Genomic DNA, 16,396 nt, shown 5'->3' with positions numbered 1-16,396 from the left:
TTTCAAGAAAATGAGACCTAAATGTTGAGAGAGGCCCAGATTTTATCTTCTCTCCTTTTCAAAAATAATGGAAATTTTTAAAAGAAATATTAAAGTCAGACACTAAAACAATGAAATCTACCAAATTTATTACTAGTGTAATACCTCTGCAAAACTACTTTTGTTTTTACTATTAAGATGTATTTAGATGTTTTCCTAGGCCTTTTTTTTTAAATTTGGGAAGCAAAACTAGTTGGGAAGGGGTTCAGCTAATAGAAAAACATGATTCAAAACAAATCACTAATTAGTGAAAAGAAAACATAACTACAGGGTTATCTGATTATGTCCCTGTTGCTTAAAAATTTACAACGCCTTCCCATTGTTCTTAGAAGAGAATTTTCCAGAATGTGTTTTGTGAAGACGAGTTCCTTAGCACTCTACTCCTGAGATATAATTCTAAAAATAAGTGGGAGGCATTCCACAGTCAAATCATTCCAAGAAATTTTGTGTACTCTGCCTCACCCTGGGAGAGCCACGCTGCATGAGAAATCCCACAGTGAGGACAACCAGCATTTCCAAAACATTTTTGAGCATAGGTTTTGTTTTGTTTTCTTTTGTTTTCCACACATCTATTGGCATTTTGTGGACTTACTGGAGGAAATTGTGCCTTAGGCCAAAGTCCAAACTGCTTATCCAGTCCAAGTATGGACGCTGGTCACAGCCTCTCCCTCCCTAAATCTCCAGCCTTGCCTCTTGCTACCTTCCCTCCTGTTCCTAATCTTTTCATTTCCTTAAAAGAAGCCATCTTCTCTCACCTCCTGGCCTTCCTTCACTTAATGAACTCTTTCTGATGCTCTGGGCTCTGAGTAAATGCTATTTCTTCCGGAAGCCTTTCCTGCCCCCTCATCTTTAAGACTGGGTTAGGGGGTAATCTTCTTAGGGGCAGCTTTCCCTGTCTGCTTTCCCAAGCACACTCTATTTACTTGTGTACTTGTGTGTCAGTAAGCTGTGGAAAGACAGAGACGTTTCCATGGTGTTCACTGATATATCCTTGGGCTGTGGTGTGCTGAAGCTGGCTTGTACTGGCTCACAAGATCTCGCTGTTACATTTTCAGGAAATTTGTGATTCGATTGATGTCCCCTTGATAGCTTGAAATCAATCAAGGTGGGAACATTTCCACCACAGAAATTGGCAAACACCACAAAGCAAGCTTGTTTTTACCTGGTTGCTAAATAGTCACAGAACACCACTGACTCAGTACCTAGCATAGTACCTGGTACCTGGTGTATCATGGGCATTTAATTAGTGATTTTTTGGAATGGATAAATAGACAAATGAGTTCTATTTTTTAAATATGTTCTGTTGCTTCAATTTTTCTACTTCTTAGTCTCTGGGAACAGCCTTCTTCACGTTGTGAAAGTCTTTCTCCTGTCTTATTTTTTTAAACCTATTTTGCCTCAAGGAAGGGACTGTGTCATTTATTTCCACATATCCTCCAGTGCCTTACAGAGAGTAGGCACATCATAATTTTTAAATGACAGCTATATCTATGAATTGAGCTTATTCTGTCTCACCACCAATGGTAGTAGTAGTCATTGAGCCTTGTGCTTTTTTGAAAATATACTGAGTCACCATGGTGCAGACATCGGCTGTGATTACCAAAGGCCCAATTCTGCTTCTTAGATTTTCCAGGTGAGAAGGAGAAGAGATAAATACAAATATTGTTCTCTCAAAGGTTAGGGTCTTGTCTAATTTACTTGAAGAATTAGATTACCATCTTGGGGCAGGTTCCCCAGAGGCTGACCTGGAGATGAGGATTCATGGACAAGTGATTTATTAAGAAAGTGATCCCAGAAGAAATTGGAAAGAGACTGAGGGAAGCAGGACAGAGACGGGAAGCCAACAAGGGTATAATCATGCAAAAGCCCTGGGAAGCATAGGGTCCAAGTGTCCTACAAACAAACTCTAGGGTGTTACGTGTCAGAATTGTCGCCACCTGAGGCAAGGGTGCCGGGCTTTCACACCCCTTCGGTCTGAAGACCATGGTAGTGGGAAACAAAAGTATGCATAGGGAAGGGCACACAGATATTATAGAAGAAATCTGAAGAGATCTGGAAGCAGCATTTTTAAGTCAAAAATGCGATGATCAACAAATTCAGAGTTAAAGTTGTTTGCCTTTTGGGCATGTTTTCATTACCTTTAGTTCTGGTTCTATTGTTAATCACCTCTTTGACCTTGGACAGATGCATTAAATTCTGGGTCTAAATTCTCTTATTTATAAAATAGAGGGGTTAGACTACATATCTCTAATAGCCCTTTCAGATCTGACATTTGTCAAGAACTGTGAAGGGTCTGAGATTTTACCCTACTTGCATGCTAACATGTTAGCCTAGCAGAAGACATGAGACTCCTGGGTCAGAGACAACAGAGAGTTTATTATTCATAGTGACAGCAATACCCAGAGTATCAGAATTCGTATAATTTCCCTGAGCCCCAATTCCCAAAAGTAATATGAAGAGGGCCAGGTGACATCTGCATAGGCAGTGGGTTGCATTATAGAAGGGGAACTGCAAGCTTAACCTAAATAGTTAATAATAGGCAGTGAACATGCTGATGTTTTCCCTGGAGGGAGGCACTATTTTTAGTATATGTACAGAAGCAAATCTGCCCTTTATTCCAGCAGGAGACACTATCTATCTAGCAAGGCTCTCTTTAATACACATATACTTAAAAGGATAATTCATGATAAAGACAGTGCATCTGCCTGTTCCATGTGTAGAAACGCTTGATAGCTATGGAGAACTGTTTCCTTACATTGTTCAGAGTCTGTTTCACCAACTGTTTTTTTTTTTTTTTTTTAAGATCAAAGCTAAGAGGACAAAGGGAAGATGGCGGAAGAGTAAGACGCAGAGATCACCTTCCTCCCCACAGATACATCAGAAATTCATCTACACGTGGAACAACTCCAACAGAACACCTACTGAACGCTGACAGAAGACCTCAGACCCCCCAAAAGGCAAGAAACTCCCCACATACCTGGGTAGGTCAAAAGAAAAAAAAGAATAAACAGAGACAATAGGATATGGACAGGACCTGCACCAGTGGGAGGGAGCCGTGAAGGAGGGAAGGTTTCTACACACTACAAGCCCCTTCGCGGGCGGAGACTGCAGGTGGCAGAGGGGGAAAGCTTCGGAGTAGCGGAGGAGAGCACAGCAACAGGAGTGCGGAGGGCAAAGCGGAGAGATTCTGGCACAGAGGATCCGTGCCCTCAGGCACACACCAGCCCGAGAGGCTTGTCTGCTCGGCCGCCGGGGCGGGCGGGGCTGGGAGCTGAGGATCGGGTATCAGCTTTCAGTAGGAGCGCAGGGAGAGGACTGGGGCTCGCGGCAGGAAGAGAGCCTGAAGGAGTTAGTGCACCACGGCTAGCCCGGAGGGAGTCCGGGGAAAGGGTCTGGAGATTCCGGAGAGGCAAGAGACTTTTTTCCCCTTTTGTTGCCTGGTGCGCGAGGAGAGGGCATTAAGAGGGCTACTTCGGGAGGCGCTGGAGACAGGCACGAGCCGCGGGTAAGGCGCGGACCTCGGAGACGTGCGTGGGACGCTGGGGCGGCTGCTGCCGCCGCGGCCGCCGCCGCCGCGGGGCCTGTGTGCGAGCGCGGGTCACTGTCCGCCCCGCCTTCCGGGGGGCCTGTGCACCCCGCCACTGCCGGGGTCCCGGGACCCGGGGACGGCTTTCCCGGGAGGGCACACGGAGCGCCACAGGCTGCTGCAACGTCACGCCGGCCTCTGCCGCCGCAGGCCCACCCCACACTGCGCGCCCCTCCCTCCCCTCTGCCTGAGTGAGCCAGAGCCACTGAATCAGCAGCTCCTTTAAACCCGTCCTGTCTGAGCGAAGAACGGACGCCCTCCGGCGACCTACGCGCAGAGGCGGGGCCAGGTCCAAGGCTGAGACCCGGGAGTTGTGAGAGCAGAGACAGGGAAATCTGTCTGTGCAGCCTCGGAGGCAGCGGATTAAAGCTCCACGGTCCATTTGATGTGCCCTGCGTCTGTGGAGTGCATGAATAGACAGCGAATCATCCCAAATTGAGGAAGTGGACTTTGAGGACAAGATTTAAGACTTTCCCCCCTTTTTCCTCTTTTTACAACGAATTATCCCAGATTAAGGAGGTGGACTTAGCCAGATTTCAGACTTCTCGCCCTTTTCCTCTTTTTACAACGAATTATCCCAAATTGAGGAGGTGGACTTGGAGAGCAAGATTTTTTATTTTTCCCCCTGCTCTCTTTTTGTGAATGTGTATGTGTAATCTTCTGTGTAAGATTCTCTCTGTATAGCTTTGCTTCCACCATATGTCTCTGGGTTCTATCGGTCCGTGTTTTTTTTCAATAATTACTTTTTAATTTTAATAACGCTACTATATTTCATACTTTATTCTATTTTACTTTACCTGCTCTTTCTTTTTTCCTACCTTCCCTTCCTCCCTCCTTCCCTCCGCTCCTCCTTTCCTTCTTTCTTTTTCTTTCCTCCCTCCCTCCCTCCCACCCTTACTCTTTCCACTTTCTTTTTCTTTCCTTCCTCCCTCCCTCCCTCTGCTCCTCCTTTCCTTCTTTATTTTTCTTTCCTCCCTTCCTCCCTCCCACTCTTCCTCTTTCCACTTTCTTTTTCTTTCCTTCCTCCCTCCCTCCCTCCGCTCCTCCTTTCCTTCTTTCTTTTTCTTTCCTCCCTCCCTCCCTCCCACCCTTCTTCTTTCCACTTTCTTTTTCTTTCCTTCCTCCCTCCCTCCCTCCTGTCTTTCTTTCTTTCCTTCCTTCCTCCCTCCCTCCCTCCCTTCTTCCATTCACTCTTCCTTTTGCTTTCATTTTTCCCTCCCTCCCTCCTTTCTTTCCTTCTTTCTTTCCATCCTTCCTCCCTCCCTCCCTCCTTTCTTTCTTACTTCCTTCCTTCCTTCCTTCCCTTCTTCCTTTCTTCCCCTCTCTCTTTCTTTCTTCTACTAATTCTTTCTTTCTACTTTTTCTCACTGTTATTCTGAGCTGGGTGGATGAAAGGCTCTTGGTGCTGCAGCCAGGAGTCACTGCTGTGCCTCTGAAGTAGGAGAGCCAACTTCAGGACACGGGTCCACAAGAGACAGCCCAGCTCCACATAATATCAAACAGCGAAAATCTCCCAGGGATCTCCATCTCAACACCAGCACCCAGCTTCAGTCAACGACCAGCAAGCTACAGTGCTGGTCACCCTATGCCAAGCAACTAGCAAGGCAGGAACACAACCCCACCCATTAGCAGAGAGGGTACCTAAAAACATAATAAGTCCACAGGCACCCCAAAACACACCACCGGACGTGGACCTGTCCACCAGAAATGCAAGATCGAGCCTCGGCCACCAGAACACAGGCATTAGTCCCCCCCACCAGGAAGCCTACACAACCTACTGAAACAACCTTAGCCACGGGGGACAGACACCAAAAACAACGGGAACTACGAACCTGCAGCCTGCAAAAAGGAGACCCCAAACACAGTAACATAAGCAAAATGAGAAAGCAGAAAAACACACAGCAGGTGAAGGAGCAAGATAAAACCCTACCAGACCTAACAAATGAAGAGGTAATAGGCAGTATGCCTGAAAAAGAATTCAGAATAATGATAGTAAAGCTGATCCAAGATTCTATTTCCAAGATCCAAAATCTTGGAAATAGAATAGACAATATGCAAGAAACAGTTAACAAGGACCTAGAAGAATTAAAGATGAATCAAGCATCAATTAAAAACACAATAAATGAAATGAAAAATACTCTAGATGGGATCAATAGCAGAATAACTGAGGCAGAAGAACGGATAAGTGAGGTGGAAGATAAAATAGTGGAAATAACTAATGCAGAGAAAAATAAAGAAAAAAGAATGAAAAGAACAGAGGACAGTCTCAGAGACCTCTGGGACAACATTAAACACACCAACATTCGAATTATAGGGGTTCCAGAAGAAGAAGAGAAAAAGAAAGGGACTGAGAAAATATTTGAAGAGATTATAGTTGAAAACTTCCCTAATATGGGAAAGGAAATAGTTAATCAAGTCCAGGAGGCACAGAGAGTCCCATACAGAATAAATCCAAGGAGAAATACGCCAAGACACATATTAATCAAACTGTCAAAAATTAAACACAAAGAAATCATATTAAAAGCAGCAAGGGAAAAACAACAAATAACACAGAAGGGAATCCCCATCAGGTTAACAGCTGATCTCTCAGCAGAAACTCTACAAGCCAGAAGGGAGTGGCAGGACATAATGAAAGTGATGAAGGAGAGAAACCTGCAACCAAGATTACTCTACCCAGCAAGGATCTCATTCAGATTTGATGGAGAAATTAAAACGTTTACAGACAAGCAAAAGCTGAGAGAGTTCAGCACCACCAAACCAGCTTTACAACAAATGCTAAAGGAACTTCTCTAGGCAAGAAACACAACAGAAGGAATATACCTACAATAACGAACCCAAAGCAATTAAGGAAATGGGAATAGGAACATACATATCAATAATTACCTTAAATGTAAATGGACTAAATGCTCCCACCAAAAGACACAGAGTGGCTGAATGGATACAAAAACAAGACCCATATATATGCTGTCTACAAGAGACCCACTTCAGACCTAGAGACACATACAAATTGAAAGTAAGGGGATGGAAAAAGATATTCCATGCAAATGGAAATCAAAAGAAAGCTGGAGTAGCAATTCTTATATCAGACAAAATAGACTTTAAAATAAAGACTATTAGAAGAGACAAAGAAGGACACTACATAACGATAATGGGATCGATCCAAGAAGAAGATATAACAATTGTAAATATTTATGCACCCAACATAGGAGCACGTCAATACATAAGGCAAATACTAACAGCCATAAAATGGGAAATCGACAGTAACACAATCATAGTAGGGGACTTTAACACCCCACTTTCACCAATGGACAGATCATCCAAAATGAAAATAAATAAGGAAACACAAGCTTTAAATGATACATTAAACAAGATGGACTTAGTTGATATTTATAGGACATTCCATCCAAAAACAACAAAATACACATTTTTCTCAAGTGCTCATGGATCATTCTCCAGGATAGATCATATCTTGGGTCACAAATCAAGCCTTGGTAAATTTAAGAAAATTGAAATTGTATCAAGTATCTTTTCCCACCACAATGCTATGAGACTAGACATCAATTACAGGAAAAGATCTGTAAAAAATACAAACACATGGAGGCTGAACAATACACTACTCAATAACGAAGTGATCATTGAAGAAATCAAAGAAGAAATTAAAAAATACCTAGAAACAAATGACAATGGAGACACGACGACCCAAAACCTATGGGACGCAGCAAAAGCAGTTCTAAGGGGGAAGTTTATAGCAATACAATCCCACCTTAAGAAACAGGAAACATTTCAAGTAAACAACCTGACCCTGCACCTAAAGCAATTAGAGAAAGAAGAACAAAAAACCCCCAAAGTTAGCAGAAGGAAAGAAATCATAAAGATCAGATCAGAAATAAATGAAAAAGAAATGAAGGAAACGATAGCAAAGATCAACCAAACTAAAAGCTGGTTCTTTGAGAAGATAAACAAAATTGACAAACCATTAGCCAGACTCATCAAGAAAAGAAGGGAGAAGACTCAAATCAGTAGAATTAGAAATGAAAAAGGAGAAGTGACAACTGACACTGCAGAAATACAAAAGATCATGAGAGATTACTACAAGCAACTCTATGTCAATAAAATGGACAACCTGGAAGAAATGGACAAATTCTTAGAAATGCACAACCTGCCAAGACTGAATCAGGAAGAAATAGAAAATATGAATAGACCAATCACAAGCACTGAAATTGAAACTGTGATTAAAAATCTTCCATCAAACAAAAGCCCAGGACCAGATGGCTTCACAGGCGAATTCTATCAAACATTTAGAGAAGAGCTAACACCCATCCTCCTCAAACTCTTCCAAACAATATCAGAGGAAGGAACACTCCCAAACTCATTCTACGAGGCCACCATCACCTTGATACCAAAACCAGGCAAGGATGTCACAAAGAAAGAAAACTACAGGCCAATATCACTGATGAACATAGATGCAAAAATCCTCAACAAAATACTAGCAAACAGAATCCAACAGCACATTAAAAGGATCATACATCATGATCAAGTGGGGTTTATTCCAGGAATGCAAGGATTCTTCAATATACGCAAATCAATCAATGTGATACACCATATTAACAAGTTGAAGGAGAAAAACCATATGATCATCTCAATAGATGCAGAGAAAGCTTTCGACAAAATTCAACACCCATTTATGATAAAAACCCTGCAGAAAGTAGGCATAGAGGGAACTTTCCTCAACATAATAAAGGCCATATATGACAAACCCACAGCCAACATTGTCCTCAACGGTGAAAAACTGAAACCATTTCCACTAAGATCAGGAACAAGACAAGGCTGCCCACTCTCACCACTCTTATTCAACATAGTTTTGGAAGTTTTAGCCACAGCAATCAGAGAAGAAAAGGAAATAAAAGGAATCCAAATTGGAAAAGAAGAAGTAAAGCTGTCATTGTTTGCAGATGACATGATACTATACATAGAGAATCCTAAAGATGCTACCGAAAAACTAGTAGAGCTAATCAATGAATTTGGTAAAGTAGCAGGGTACAAGATTAACGTACAGAAATCTCTGGCATTCCTGTACACTAATGATGAAAAATCTGAAAATGAAATCAAGAAAACACTCCCATTTACCATTGCAACAAAAAGAATAAAATATCTAGGAATAAACCTACCTAAGGAGACAAAAGACCTGTATGCAGAAAATTATAAGACACCGAGGAAAGAAATTAAAGATGATACAAATAGATGGAGAGATATACCATGCTCCTGGATTGGAAGAATCAATATTGTGAAAATGACTCTACTACCCAAAGCAATCTACAGATTCAATGCAATCCCTATCAAACTACCACTGGCATTTTTCACAAAACTAGAACAAAAAATTTCAAAATTTGTTTGGAAAAACAAAAGACCCCGAATAGCCAAAGCAATCTTGAGAACGAAAAATGGAGCTTGAGGAATCAGGCTCCCTGACTTCAGACTATACTACAAAGCTACAGTAATTAAGACAGTATGGTACTGGCATAAAAACAGAAAGATAGATCAGTGGATCAGGATAGAAAGCCCAGAGATAAACCCACGCACATATGGCCAACTTATCTTTGATAAAGGAGGCAGGAATGTACAGTGGAGAAAGGATAGCCTCTTCAATAAGTGGTGCTGGGAATACTGGACAGGGACATGTAAAATTTTGAGACTAGATCATTCCCTAACACCATACACAAAAATAAGCTCAAAATGGATTAAAGACCTAAATGTAAGGCCAGACACTATCAAACTCTTAGAGGAAAACATAGGTAGAACACTCTATGACATAAATCACAGCAAGATCCTTTTGGACCCACCTCCTAGAGAAATGGAACTAAAAACAAAGATAAACAAATGGGACCTAATGAAACTTCAAAGCTTTTGCACAGCAAAGGAAACCATAAACAAGACCAAAAGACAACCCTCAGAATGGGAGAAAATATTTGCAAATGAAGCAACTGACAAAGGATTAATCTCCCAAATTTATAAACAGCTCATGCAGCTCAATAGCAAAAAAACAAACAACCCAATCCAAAAATGGGCAGAAGACTTAAATAGGCATTTCTCCAAAGAAGATATACAGACTGCCAACAAACACATGAAAGAATGCTCAACATCATTAATCATTAGAGAAATGCAAATCAAAACTACAATGAGATATCATCTCACACCAGTCAGAATGGCCATCATCAAGAAATCTAGAAACAATAAATGCTGGAGAGGGTGTGGAGAAAAGGGAACACTCTTGCACTGCTGGTGGGAATGTGAATTGGTACAGCCACTATGGAGGACAGTATGGAGGTTCCTTAAAAAACTAAAAATAGAACTACCATATGACCCAGCAATCCCACTACTAGGCATATACCCTGAGAAAACCATAATTCAGAAAGAGACATGTACCAAAATGTTCATTGCAGCTCTATTCACAATAGCCCGGAGCTGGAAACAACCTAAGTGTCCATCATCGGATGAATGGATAAAGAAGATGTGGCACATATATACAATGGAATATTACTCAGCCATAAAAAGAAACGAAACTGAGCTATTTGTAATGAGGTGGATAGACCTAGAGTCTTTCATACAGAGTGAAGTAAGTCAGAAAGAGAAAGACAAATACCGTATGCTAACACATATATATGGAATTAAAAAAAAAATGTCATGAAGAACCTAGGGGTAAAACGGGAATAAAGACACAGACCTACTTGAGAATGGACTAGAGGATATGGGGAGGGGGAAGGGTAAGCTGTGACAAAGCGAAAGAGAGGCATGGACATATATACACTACGAAACGTAAGGTAGATAGATAGTGGGAAGCAGCCGCAGAACACAGGGAGATCAGCTCGGTGCTTTGTGACCGCCTGGAGGGGTGGGATGGGGACGGTGGGAGGGAGGGAGATGCATGAGGGAAGGGATGTGGGAACAGATATATATGTATGACTGATTCACTTTGTTATAAAGCAGAAACTAATAAAAAATTTAAAAAAAAAAAGATCGAAGCTAAGACAGGTGAACTAGAAATGGGTAAACATTTTCCTGAAACTTGAGTACATGTACTCCTTTCTGATCAGACCATCTCTTTGAAAACAGTGGGAGCCAGTGACTTGATAAGCATGTTCTTATACTCAGAATGTGTATCCCATAATACACTTGGACTTGTCCTTCTTTTCTCTTTCCTTCCTTCCTTCTTCCTTTCCCTGTTTATTCAAACTTCCCCCCTTTCCTCCTTCTTGACAATACCAACTGCCAAGTAGTTACCAGGACTAGGTACACCATTTTCAATCTGTACTATAACCACACTATGTGCTTTAAGAAATATAGTAACATTTGAGAATCAACAGTAGATATTATTCACCAACTTCCTAGCAAATTCCTCCAAGTTATTTCCTCATCTATGGAAAGTTTCTCACCTTGGACCACCTTCAGAGAGAATATAATCAAGCCAGGCAGATAAGTATACCCTCACAGGCCCAGGGCAAATCATAATTTTAATAAAAATTGAAAATGTAACCCATAATATAAGAACTATGCCTCTCTAGGTTGTTCAAATGCATCATTTTCAAGGTATGGTATGCAGCAGGCTACAGACATCGTAGAGTGTGAGGAATATGTATTGTTTTCCTCAGTCTATTTTTCCTACTTGACAAGGTAAGCGCCTGGTATATTTTCTAGCAGTGGAAAATGTATACATTACAAATATATAAAATAAATATTTGCAAAAATGATTTCTACTCCAGATAATAATAAAACCATGTTCAGCCAAAATACTAAAAAATGGTCAGTTGAATTGATTAGCATGAGAATCTATATCAAATATCAATTTTCCCTGAATTTTAAGTAACATGGCCAATTTCTCTATTATAGGAGACGTTAATGATCATGAAACTTTCATATTGTTTTAGTATTTCACAGGCATGAAACTTTCAGTCAAGTTGTCCTGGCACTTTTCACATGGGTATAGGACAGATACTTCAGTCCAAATAGAAATATATTGGCTAATATTTTCAAGTGATTATGTCACACAGTTTAAACCCGGTCTCTCCATTTTCAAAGCAGAAGTGGTATAAATGTATAATTTGTCATCCACAAGCATAAGAAAATGAGAATGCTTCCTGTGTGTGAGTTGTGGAATGAATCTCATTTCTTTTCTTGTACATCTCAGTGATATATACACATAGCTGCATTATTAACCTAAGCCCATAGGACAAAATGAATAACATTCAAGAATTCCACAAATGATAGGTGAAGGAAATCCCAAGCTGTGTGCTGGATTCCATACTTCCTCTGGGAATGAGTTGATGACTGAAATTTGAGGATCGCATACTTGATATTACAGCGTTGTTTGGCCCCACCTGTGTGTACGTATTGGGATTATCAGAATAATAGAAAATCATATTTCAATATGGTTTATTTTCTATCCTTTCAGCAAGTCTTCTTAGGAATCAGTTTTATTAATGAGACCAAATTATAAGCAGCCCTGGTTGCTTGTCCTTGCTGTAATGAATTTAAACAAGTAGCCAAAAATAGTCCCTGGTAATTATGTTTTATAGGTATGTATTCCATGTCATTTTTCAAGTTGCTAGCAGAGTGTTATGTACCCAATAGGTGCTCAATAAATATTATCGATGTTGATGTAACAGTTTCCTTCTGGAAGTAGTCAATTTCTCATATATGAGCATCCTTTGTTTTTCTCTCTGCTTCCCTGATTACAGGCCCTGATCAAAGACTTTCCCACCTCATCATGCTTAGAAAAAAGCATACTTAAAAATTTACTAAATTCCTTTTTCATAACAAAAGAAATTGCTCTCAAAATGATTTCCTCACCACATTTAGCATTTTCCTCTTAAAAAAAGAACCAGAACATCATATAATATCTTGGACACTATTTACGATGGAAAAAAAATGCCTTTTATAATCAAGTCAACCACAAAATAGGACTCCTTCCTTAAGCAAGACCAGGGCTAGAGGTTATTGGAATAGGTGGCTGCTCATTTGAGGCTCAGATATGTTATTTTAAACAGTCATGCTTGAAATTCCCAACTTCGGGAGAGCCAGTAAAGTCTATTTAAACTAGGTTAAGGGACTGTGGCACCAAAGTGGGAATGCACATTAATTTACACATGACTTGGGATTGCTTTTTCTGATTAACCCGTTTCTACTCACCAGCAGAAAAGGAAAAAATAGGGGGTGGGGCACAGATTTGCTTCTGATGACAGGAGAAATTCAGGCCATGGGACATATGAGGTCAGTGAGTCACCGTGATAAGAACACCAGGGTAATTTGTGCCCTGGAAAGGGAGATTGGTTATGACAAGGGCCCAGAAAGGAGAAATGACAAAAACAAACTCTACTAACTGCACAATTTCTACTTAGATCAACCGTATCCCTAAATTTAAATAAAAAGGCAATTTGTGCTATAACACTGGTTCTCAACCCTGTCTGTACATTAGGATTGCCTAGGGAGATTTTTAAATACAGATGCCTGGGACCCACCTCCCAGAGATTCTTATTTAATTGGTGTGGGATAGGACCAGAACATTGGTATTTTTTACCTCTCCCGAGGTGATTTTAATGTTTTGCTAGGTTGGCAAACCACTGATCTATAGTAAATTGAGGAATTCAGGCTCGCTTCACACATGTGAATGATTTACAGTCACTGTTTTTCTGAAAGCAGCAGTTTTCAAACTTTAGTGTGCATGGAAATCACAGGGGCATTTGCATATTTAATTAGCACCTTCAGACGATTCTGATTCCTATTCTCACACTTTGATGAAAGGAGCCTGAGATGAATGAAAATGATCAAAGTCTGGTATATAAATAGAAGACAAGTTTGGGAATGCACATGCTGGACCATAGCTTTGCTACTTAAGGCCAGGTTCTCAGGCCAGGAGCAGAGTAACATCCATCACCTAGAAACTTGTTTGAAATGCAGCAGCTCAGGCACCTCCCCCAAACTTACTGAATGAATCAGAACATGTATTTTAACAAGATCCCCGGGTGATTCAAATGCACAGGAAAGCTTGAGAAACACTGAACTATAGGACACTTGAACCTCCCTTTTACCTCGAGTATTCTCTCAATACTTATTCAAACCAGTAGATGAGTGGTTCTCAAACTTTGATATGGAACAGAATCACCTGAAAAACTAATAAAGAACACAGAAACCCAGGCTTCTTGAAGTAGGATAAGGTCTGAGTCATATTTGTACCTAGATCCTAGTTGATTCTGAAACTCAACAAAGTTTGGGAACTGCATAATGTGATTATTGGTAATGATTTTTTGGTCTGTTTGCTTATATTTTGTGTTCTCTACTAGATAATAAATTCCATGAATCTACTTTGTTCATCATTATACATCAGGCATCTTGCATAACACCTGGTAGGCAATCAATAAATATTTGAATGAATGAATGAATTGATGCACTGTCTACCTTTAAGTATCGAATATTGGAAAGAACATATCCCAAATGACTCTTCCCCCCTCACCTTAAATTTTGGACACAGAGCCTTTATAAACCCGTGGGAGGTTGATGCAGGAGGGAGAGAAGCTGTCCAAATGTTAACTCAAGGAGAAGAATTGTCTCGTACTTCTGGCCACACACCCCCTCCCACATAAAGTTCATTAGTTCTATACAGTAGTCTCCCCTTACCTGTGGCTTCACTTTCCATAGTTTCAGTCATCTGTGGTCTACAGCAGTACAAAAAGTATTAAATGGAAATTTCCAGATGTAAACAATTCATAAGTTTTAAATTGCACACCATTCTGAGTAGTGTGATGAAATCTTGAGCTGTCCTGTTCCGACCCACACGGGATTCACAACCATCAACATCATCATGGCTTGATGATCCAGGATCACCAGATGATCTGACATCGTCAGAAAGTCAGTAGTAGCCTAATGCTACGTCACAATGCCTACATCATTCACCTCATTTTATCTCATCACATAGGTATTTTATCATCTCACATCATCACAAAAAGAAGGGTGAGTACAATACCATAAGACATACTGAGAGAGAGACCACATTCACATAACTTAAATTACAGTATATTTTTTAAAATTATTGTAGTTTATTATCAGTTCAATGTTGTTATCTCTTATTGTGCCTAATTTATAAACTTAAACTTTATCATGGGTATTTGTATAGGAAAAAACATAGGATATATAGGGTTTGCTACTATCCACGATTTCAGATATATCTTGGGGGTCTTGGAACGTAATCCCCACTGATAAGGGGAGACAACTGTACAAAGGTAATTCTCCCCTGACCTCCCATGCATTTCAGAAGGGTCTGTGTGTACCCCGAGGCAATGCTTGTACTTTGCTTCATCTTTTTTCTGCATGTCTGCAGGCATGTGTGTACATGTGTATTCCAAAGCTTATGCAGGTGCTTATGTGCATACATTCACTAGCTTGCACGAGGATGGCTAGATAGCACTGGGGATACAATGAAGACAGTTGGCTCTTATATTATTAATATTCCTGATAATCTCATTATCATATCTGTAATGTGACTGAGTGATGATGAAGACTGATTTACATATCTGCTTGACATGTTTGTGATGCTGTTGATTCAGATGGCCAGAAAGCTACATCTGTTCAGAATTCAAATGGTACTTAGTAATTTCTTTTTATTGTCACTGCTAGAAAATGGCATTAAAATTTTACTTTGCTTATTTAACTATACAAAACCTTCCAGCTCTGAACTGAATATCCTTGAGCATAAGAAACATTGTCATTGCATTTTTAATAAGCACCCCAGGAGATTCTGATAAAGGTGTTCTCTTGAGGAAACCTGGTCAGTAGCAGCAACTAGGAAGGAGAAGGAAAAGCAAATATTTATTGAGCCTTTATTGTGGGCCAGGCACTGGCTGCTAGATGCCTTTCTGTATGTCGCCTCATGAAATCCACACCACAGACCTCTACTTTCCCATATGTAGAGAATGAAGCTCAAAAAATAATGTGCTTGACATCACACAGCTTGTACATGATGGAGATCAGAATTGAACCCAGATTAAGTTGAGCTTACACCTTCTGGAGTCTGATCACCTGGACTGGAAGCCTAATTCAGCTACTTACTGCATAACCTTGGGAAATTGCCTAACCACTCAGTGTTCACATGCATAAAATGGAAATAATGGTAGTACATACCTCACTGGATCAATGAAGGATTAATTGAAGTATAAATCTGTCCCACTTTTTGAAAGTTTTTGTTAGGTCACGTTGATGAAAGACCTACATTAGTACCTGTTTTCCATAAAAAAAGAAATCCAAAGAGGATTATGATTTTACGAAAGAGGACAAAAAGCTAAAATAGTACTCAGGGTTTGTCTGCAGCGAGCTGTTACAGAGGCAGCGTGCACCCTGAGCACCGGGAGTGGAACCACCAAGCTCCTTCCTTGGGAGGTACATTCACGTCTCAGCATCAAGACACCACTGAACTGTGTCTATGAGCATCTGTGCATTATCTTGATTTATTTTTTGCATCCATTAGAAAGATGAGTCTTAAGGTAATTGTTTCTCCTCTTCATGCTATTTTGGCTTATGAAAGTTTTCATAGTCGTACTCTACTTTTGGATAACAGGGGAAACCTGTAATAGATGTAACGTGTTCAGAAGAGCAGCTGACACATGACAGGCACTCAGTAAATGAGAGCTGCTGCTATTATCATCATCATCATTATCATTACCTGATACCAAAGAACTTGCTGTTTCCTGCATCATTTTACCTCCCTACAGTTCTGATTGTAAGATA

This window comes from Hyperoodon ampullatus (assembly GCF_949752795.1).
Source record: "Hyperoodon ampullatus genome assembly, chromosome: X".
Classification (NCBI taxonomy): Eukaryota; Metazoa; Chordata; class Mammalia; order Artiodactyla; family Ziphiidae; genus Hyperoodon; species Hyperoodon ampullatus.
The sequence above is the reverse complement of the archived record's forward strand: the minus strand, read 5'-3'. Positions refer to the sequence as shown.